Below are 7,680 nucleotides of genomic sequence, written 5' to 3'. Positions count from 1 at the left end.
TGTCTGTGTGTGCCACACTAAGCATGGACAACAGAAAGAGGAGAAGAGAACTGTCTGAGGACTTGAGAACCAAAATTGTGGAAAAAATATCAATCTCAAGGTTACAAGTCCATCTCCAGAGATCTAGATTTGCCTTTGTCCACAGTATGCATCATTATCAAGAAGTTTGCAACCCATGGCACTGTAGCTAATCTCCCTGGGCATGCATGGAAGAGAAAAATTGATGAAAGGTGTCAACACAGGATAGTCCGGATTGTGGATAAGCAACCCCAAACAAGTTCCAAAGATATTCAAGCTGTCCTGCAGGCTCAGGGAGCATCAGTGTCAGCGCGAACTATCCATCAACATTTAAATGAAATGAAACCCTATGGCAGGAGACCTAGGAGGACCCCACTGCTGACACAGAGACATAAAAAAGCAAGACTACATTTTGCCAAAATGAACTTGAGTAACCAAAATCCTTCTGGGAAAATGTCTTGTGGACAGATGAGACCAAGAAAGAGCTTTTTGGTAAAGCACATCATTCTACTGTTTACCGAAAACGGAATGAGGCCTACAAAGAAAAGAACACAGTACCTACAGTGAAATATGGTGGAGGTTCAATGATTTGGGGTTGTTTTGCTGCCTCTGGGTGCCTTGACTGTGTGCAAGGCATCATGAAATCTCAGGATTACCAACCGATTTTGGGTCGCACTGTACAGCCCAGTGTTAGAAAGCTGGGTTTGTGTCCGAGATCTTGGGTCTACCAGCAGGACAATGACCCCAAACATAAAAAAGCACCAGAAATGGATGGCAACAAAGCGCTGAAGAGTTCTGAAGTGGCCAGCAATGAGTCCAGATCTAAATCCCATTGATCACCTGTGGAGAGATCTTAAAATTGCTGTTGGGAAAAGGCACCTTCCAATAAGAGAGACCTGGAGCAGTTTGCAAAGGAAGAGTGGTCCAACATTCCGGCTGAGAGGTGTAAGAAGCTTATTCATAGTTATAGGAAGCAAATTATTTCAAAAATTTTTTCCAAAGGGTGTGCAACCAAATATTAAGTTAAGGGTGACAATAATTTTGTCAAAACTCCATTTTTGGAGTTTGGTGGGACATTATGTCCAATTTGCTATTTTTCCTCCCTTTTTTGGTTTAGTTCCAATACACACAAAGGGAATTGTAACGCCAGGGGACACAGAGCAGCGCTCCCGGTCAGCGAGTCTGACCGGGGCACTGCAAGTAAGAACAGAACGGAGGAGCGGGACCCGGAGCGCTCGCGGCATTCTGTTCTTACTTGCAGTGCCCCGGTCAGACTCGTTGACCGGGAGAGCTGCTCTGTGTCCACCGGCAGGGATGCGATCCGCGCGGAGGGACTTGCCTGCCCGTGGGTCGCATCCCTTTCCACTCACCTGCCCCGTCCTCCTGCTCAGTCCTGGCGCAATTTAAACCATACTCATTTTATTACAAAAAGTTATACATTTTTAAAGTAGTAAAAATAAAACAAAAGCTATATAAATTGGGTATTATAGGAATTGAATTAAAGGGGTACTCCGGCCCTAATACATCTTATAAGATGAGATGTCTGATCGCAGGGGGTCCCACCGCTGGGGACCCCCGCAATCTCTCATTCAGCACCCACCTTTGTGAGCTCTCCACAGCGCTGGAGGCTCCGACTGTGCAGCAAGATGACCATGGTGCCGGAGTATCGCGACGTTACGAGTCCGCCTCATGTGACTTCAAGCCCCGCCCCCTCAACACAGATCTATGGGAGGGGGCGGAACGATGCTTTAGGGTCGATATTGTGGTAAAATTATGTCATTACAAAGTACAATTGGTCCAGCTTCAGACAAGTCCTCATATGTTCTGTAGATGGAAAACTAAAAGACTTATGACTAATAAAAAGCGGAGAGGAAAATACAAAAATGCAGACATGGCACAGGGGTCAAAGATGTTTTTTCTTGGTGGGGTCATTGGAAAATCTCAATAACCCCGCAGCACTTGATGGAAGGAACAGGTTAAGTGATCATCATATTTGGAGGAAGCTTCTTATTACATATTAACGATTGAATAAGACATTTTAGATAGATGCAGCTATAGCTTCTTCACTCACTTCCGTCGTTCATGATAAGCTATTTATTTACTGAGTCACCATCAACACTGTTAGATTGAGAGGAAATGTAGCATGCAGCACCGTCTGCTCCGCCAAAGGAAATCGTAGATCCAAGCTATAAATATACAGAGGGAGTCCGCAGCCGCCATGAACTGCACCTCGCCACAATACATTCACAATGACCAGGACTCAACCTCCGCTATTCACATTCCCCTCTGCGCTGACCTTACACGCATCCATAATCCCAAAGGTGTTCCAGCAGATCTATAATAGGGCTCCGGATTGTCCGTTATTCTGACACGGAGGAAGAGAACTCACCATACATGATGCTGCAGTGCTGCTTTCCCTTAGGCTAGGTTTTACACTTTTTTTTGTTGTTGCCAAAAACATCCCAATAAATGCCACAAATAACGTACAGTGAAAAAGCACAGGTCTTAGCTTAAAGTCAGTAGCCATGTATGGAACGTGACCCAAGCAGGGAAAATGTAGCATGACATGAATATACGAAAAAATGTATTTGATGTATATATATTAAAAAACTACCCAATACATGTATGTATGTGGTGTCCCAGCACCAATAGCTGTCCAGTGGCTTTGGACTGTCTCGGACAGCTTGGTAGCATACGGTGTTGGGACCACCAAGGGACTCACTGTCAAATTAATTATGTTTATACTTTATTGCACAAATAATATATTTTTCTAACTTAATTATCTTATTGTTATATGTATATATGTTTTTCTATGTTACTGTACCCTTAAATGAGAGCAGTGAATGAACCCCATGTGACCCTGCCTGCCAATGAGAACCCCCCAAATTCTCACCGTTATAGTGAAGTGGGGGGAGGAGTTAGCCCAGTTCACCCTAGTGTGGCTCCTGAGCAACAGCTTGGCTCAGGTGTGCTGTGTGTTATGTGCTCTGAGGAGAGGCCTAGCTCAAATCTAATCTCTCAACTGGTCATCCTGCAAGGATTACTCGCAAGGAGGGAGTTCATGCCCCTGCGGAGAAGGCTTCAGTACAGGACCCTACCTACCAGGATTCAATCACATGCCTCACAAGTCAGTATAAATCTGTTTGGTGTAAGCACCACAAGTCCCAGCAAGGCAACAGGGCTCCCAAGTGGTTACGCTGCATTCTCTAACCTAAAGCCAGCTGTACATGTATTACCATCAGTTCCAGCTCAGTAAAGACAGTATACATAACCTGACGTCAATGTGTTAATTTACTCCCATTGTCTGGCCCAGAAGCTGTCCCCAACCTCGGACTGTGTATAGGATAATGGTGCCTTGGCGTCATGAAGTGATCAGGTATTCTTACTAACACCCTGTGTCTACTACATGTATGTATACAGAGGCATAGCTTGTAGCTTCTGAGCCCCGATGCAAAATCTGCATATTGGCCCCATATGCCAATTATATTACTGGTCTCTAATGGGGCAGATGTGGTTTGGGGCCTCCTTAGGCACAAGGGCCTTGGTACGACTGCTACCTCTATAGCTACACCCTTGTGTGTATATATATATATATATATATATATATATATATATATATATATGTTTCAGCATAACGGGATATGTGGTCAGAATTTGAGGTTGGGATATGAGGTCAGGATATGAGGTATGAAGTTGGGATATAAGGTTAGGATATGAGGTTGGGATATGCTAGTTAGTAATAATTGCAGTGAGCTGACAATGAATTAAACATAGGCTACCTATATTAAGCATGAATTAATAGTTTTTAATCCTCTGACATCATGTCACCAATTTGATCCCATTACTGTTATTTCGCAAATCGGTTTTGAGACGACTTATGTTATTACTGTCAAACCCGAGTCTTGTTCCCATCACTTAATCCACACTGTCATTTTATTATATGTGTATTAGGCTTTTTCTTCCTGTCCCCTCCTGCTGTGACTAAGCTCCGGCTAAAATGACTTCTTCAATGTAATTAATAATAATATCACTACATATGGATTTAGGCTGGAAAACAATGCTAAACTTTAAATGTCAGTGTATGGCATTTAGACGAGGTATATGTACGCTGCAGGGAGGATAATAATCACAATGCATATGTTTAGATCCATTTGTCACTCGATAATTCTGCCTGTCAATTATGTGTCAACCTAGAATTGATTTAGCCACTTTATATTTGTTTTTAAATGTTTTGCGGCATGCTGGGTAATTGCATCATTTGTATCTGTTTTTCACATAAATTTTTAAATCAATCAGTGATTTTATTTTACATGAAGAAGCAGAGTTTACATCTCTGTTTGATACCTTATGGATTGTCTATTCTTGCACGACTCCCACCATATTTTCCAAGATTTTTCTCTTTTCAAATCTACCTGGACCCCAGTTTTAAAGGGTACTCCGCCCCTAGACATGTTATCCCCTATCCAAAGGATAGGGGATAAGATGTCAGATTGTGATGCTTGTGAGGCTCATGATATCATAGTCACGCTCATGACATCGCAGCCTTGCCCCCTCAATGGAAGTCTATGGGGGGGGGGGGGCGTGATGGCCATGACGGTTCAGTTAAAAACATTTATTTTTTCATATCAACTGGCTCCAGAATGTTAAACAGATTTGTAAATTACTTCTATTAGAAAATCCTAATCCTGCCAGTACATTATCTTTTTCTGCTTGACCACAGTGCTCTCTGCTGACAACTCTGTCCATGTCAGGAACTGTCCAGAGCAGGAGCAATTCCCCATAGCAAACCTCTCCTGCTCTGAGCAGTTCCTGAGACAGACGTGTCAGCAGAGAGTACTGTTGTCAGACAGAAAATAACAACTCAACTTCAACAGCTAAGTACTGGTAGGATTAAGTTTTTTTAATAGATGTAATTTACAAATATGTTTAACTTTCTGGAGGCAGTTGATATGAACAAAAAGTTTTTTTTAACTGGAATACCCCTTTAATGTTTTTAGCAGAATTTCTGCAGCAGAAATTCTATAGCGGAAAATCTGCCATGTGAATGGGACAGCAGGAATTCCATTCACCACAATGTTAACTTCATGTAACTTCCAAGATTCATTTTTCCTTCAGATTCTGCCATGTGAACATAGCCTAACAGGGAAGATACTATGATCACTAAGGGGGTACTATCAGGGGAATTGTAGCATCTTTCTTGGCTTTTCCTACTGGGTTTCTTAAAGAAGACTTTGATGTGGATTTTTCGGAGCTGATTGTCTTTTCTCACTTACTCACTTTTGAATTTGGCACCCACTTGTTCTGCATTGGGAACACCACAGAGGTAGCTACATCTGACTTCCCTGAGGCTGAGGTTATGTGGATTGGTCACTCGCACTTCGCTTGTTAAGCTTGCTACATTCGGCCTGATTTGTTATTGGGTTATTCATTAACTTTTTTTTCTTTCCTCTCCCCAACCCCTGAGCCATGTTGTGCGCCATAGAGCACTTTGCGTCCACATATGGGGTATTTCCGTACTTGCATTACAAATTTTGGGGGTCTTTTTTTCCTTTTACCGCTTGTGAAAATTTAAAGTATGGGGCAACACCCCATTTAAAAAAAAAATTTGATAAATTTTTTTTAAATTTCATTTTTTTACACTAACATGCTGGTGTAGACAGAAATACCCCATATGGGGCACTAAACTGTTGCCTTGAAATAAGACAGGGCTCCAAAGCGAGACAGCACCATGCGCATTTAAAGCCTAAATTGGGGATTTGCTACCGCCACCAAAATACCCTACGGCAGTGTTTCCCAAACAGGGTGTTTCCAGCTTTTGCAAAATTCCCAGCATGCCTTGACAGTCATCGGCTGTCCGACAATACTAGGAGTTGTTGTTTTTCAACAGCTGGAGGCTCCGTCTTGGAAACAGTGTCGTCCAAGATGTTTTTTTTTTTTTATTGGGTGGGGGGTGGGGGTGGGGGACTATGTAAGGGGTATGTGTACATGTAGTGTTTTACTTCTTATTTTGTGTTAGTGTAGTGTTTTTAGGGTACATTCATATGAGCGGGGGTTGACAGAGAGTTTCCCACTGGGTGTTTGAGTTGAGGCGGAAAATTTGCTGCATCTCAAACTTGCAGCTGTAAACCCCACACCCTGTACATTCACATGGGGGGGGGGGTGTCAAACTTTCAGCTGTTGCAAAACTACAACTCCCAGCATACACAAGCTAAGGATTTGCACCAAAATGAACTTCTTCATAGACCTAATAATTCTACAAAGAATGATAAAAGTTTTTTGTTTTCTTTTCAGCACTCCTCAATGAACAATATCATCCAGTCTGCTATTCGCCGACATTGGCACTTAATCAAGAAGGACACGGACCTGAGGGAGGTGGAACTTAGACAGCCTTTATATTCCTACACGCTCGTGCACACTAGGAAATCAACTTAGTTGCACAAAAATAGCACAGAAAAAAAAAGACATGACTAGACAAGGTGCCCACTGCAGGTAACCATAAATGTAGGCAGTGTTCCATATGTAGATTGAATAGTGAGGCCAAATTTTGCAGACTGAGTGGTATTGAATGGAGGATATCACAATTTATTACCTGTAAATCAAAATGTATTGTTTACGCCATTTTCTGTTTTTTTTATATTGGTAAAACCATACGAGTTTTACATATATGAGTCCAAGAGCACATGCGTTCCATCAGAACCGGGCATGGTTGCCCAAGACTGATTGAGCATGTGAGAGCAATATATTCAGGCAATCCAGAGGTGTTTTTAGGGTACATTCATATGAGCGGGGGTTGACAGAGAGTTTCCCACTGGGTGTTTGAGTTGCGGCGGAAAATTTGCTGCATCTCAAACTTGCAGCTGTAAACCCCACACCCTGTACATTCACATGGGGGGGGGTCAAACTTTCAGCTGTTGCAAAACTACAACTCCCAGCATGCACAAGCTAAGGATTTGCACCAAAATGAACTTCTTTATAGACCTAATAATTCTACAAAGAATGATTAAAGTTTTGTGTTTCTTTTCAGCACTCCTCAATGAACAATATCATCCAGTCTGCTATTCGCCGACATTGGCACTTAATCGAGAAGGACACGGACCTGAGGGAGGTGGAACTTAGACAGCCTTTATTTTCCTACACGCTCATGCACACTAGGAAATCAACTTAGTTGCACAAAAATAGCACAGAAAAAAAAGACATGACTAGACAAGGTGCCTGTCACGATTCGGCTGGCTGGAGGTGGATCCTCTGTGCCAGAGAGGGATTGGCGTGGACCGTGTTGGTGGACCGGTTCTAAGTTGCTACTGGTATTCACCAGAGCCCGCCGCAAAGCGGGATGGTCTTGCAGCGGCGGTAGCAACCAGGTCGTATCCACCAGCAACGGCTCAACCTCTCTGACTGCTGAAGATAGGCGCGGTACAAGGGAGTAGACAAGAGCAAGGTCGGACGTAGCAGAAGGTCAGGGCAGGCAGCAAGGATCGTAGTCAGGGGCAACGGCAGGAGGTCTGGAACACAGGCTAGGAACACACAAGGAAACGCTTTCACTGGCACAATGGCAACAAGATCCGGCGAGGGAGTGCAGGGGAAGTGAGGTATAAGTAGGGAGTGCACAGGTGAGAATACTGATTAGGCCTGCTGCGCCAATCAGTGGCGCAGCGGCCCTTT

At 43.3% G+C, this 7,680-nt stretch overlaps 1 long non-coding RNA gene across 1 annotated transcript; it reads left to right on the top strand.

The window, feature by feature from the left end:
• The first annotated feature begins 3,336 nt into the window (after nucleotides 1-3,336).
• Nucleotides 3,337-7,214, top strand: LOC130300991 (uncharacterized). The gene is made up of 3 exons (XR_008851719.1): nucleotides 3,337-3,394; nucleotides 6,310-6,507; nucleotides 7,043-7,214. It is a non-coding gene; the product is annotated as an uncharacterized LOC130300991 (long non-coding RNA).
• Nucleotides 7,215-7,680: the final 466 nt, after the last annotated feature.

This window comes from Hyla sarda, chromosome 1, assembly GCF_029499605.1.
Source record: "Hyla sarda isolate aHylSar1 chromosome 1, aHylSar1.hap1, whole genome shotgun sequence".
Taxonomy (NCBI): Eukaryota; Metazoa; Chordata; class Amphibia; order Anura; family Hylidae; genus Hyla; species Hyla sarda.
This window is presented reverse-complemented; position numbering and strand designations above follow the sequence as displayed.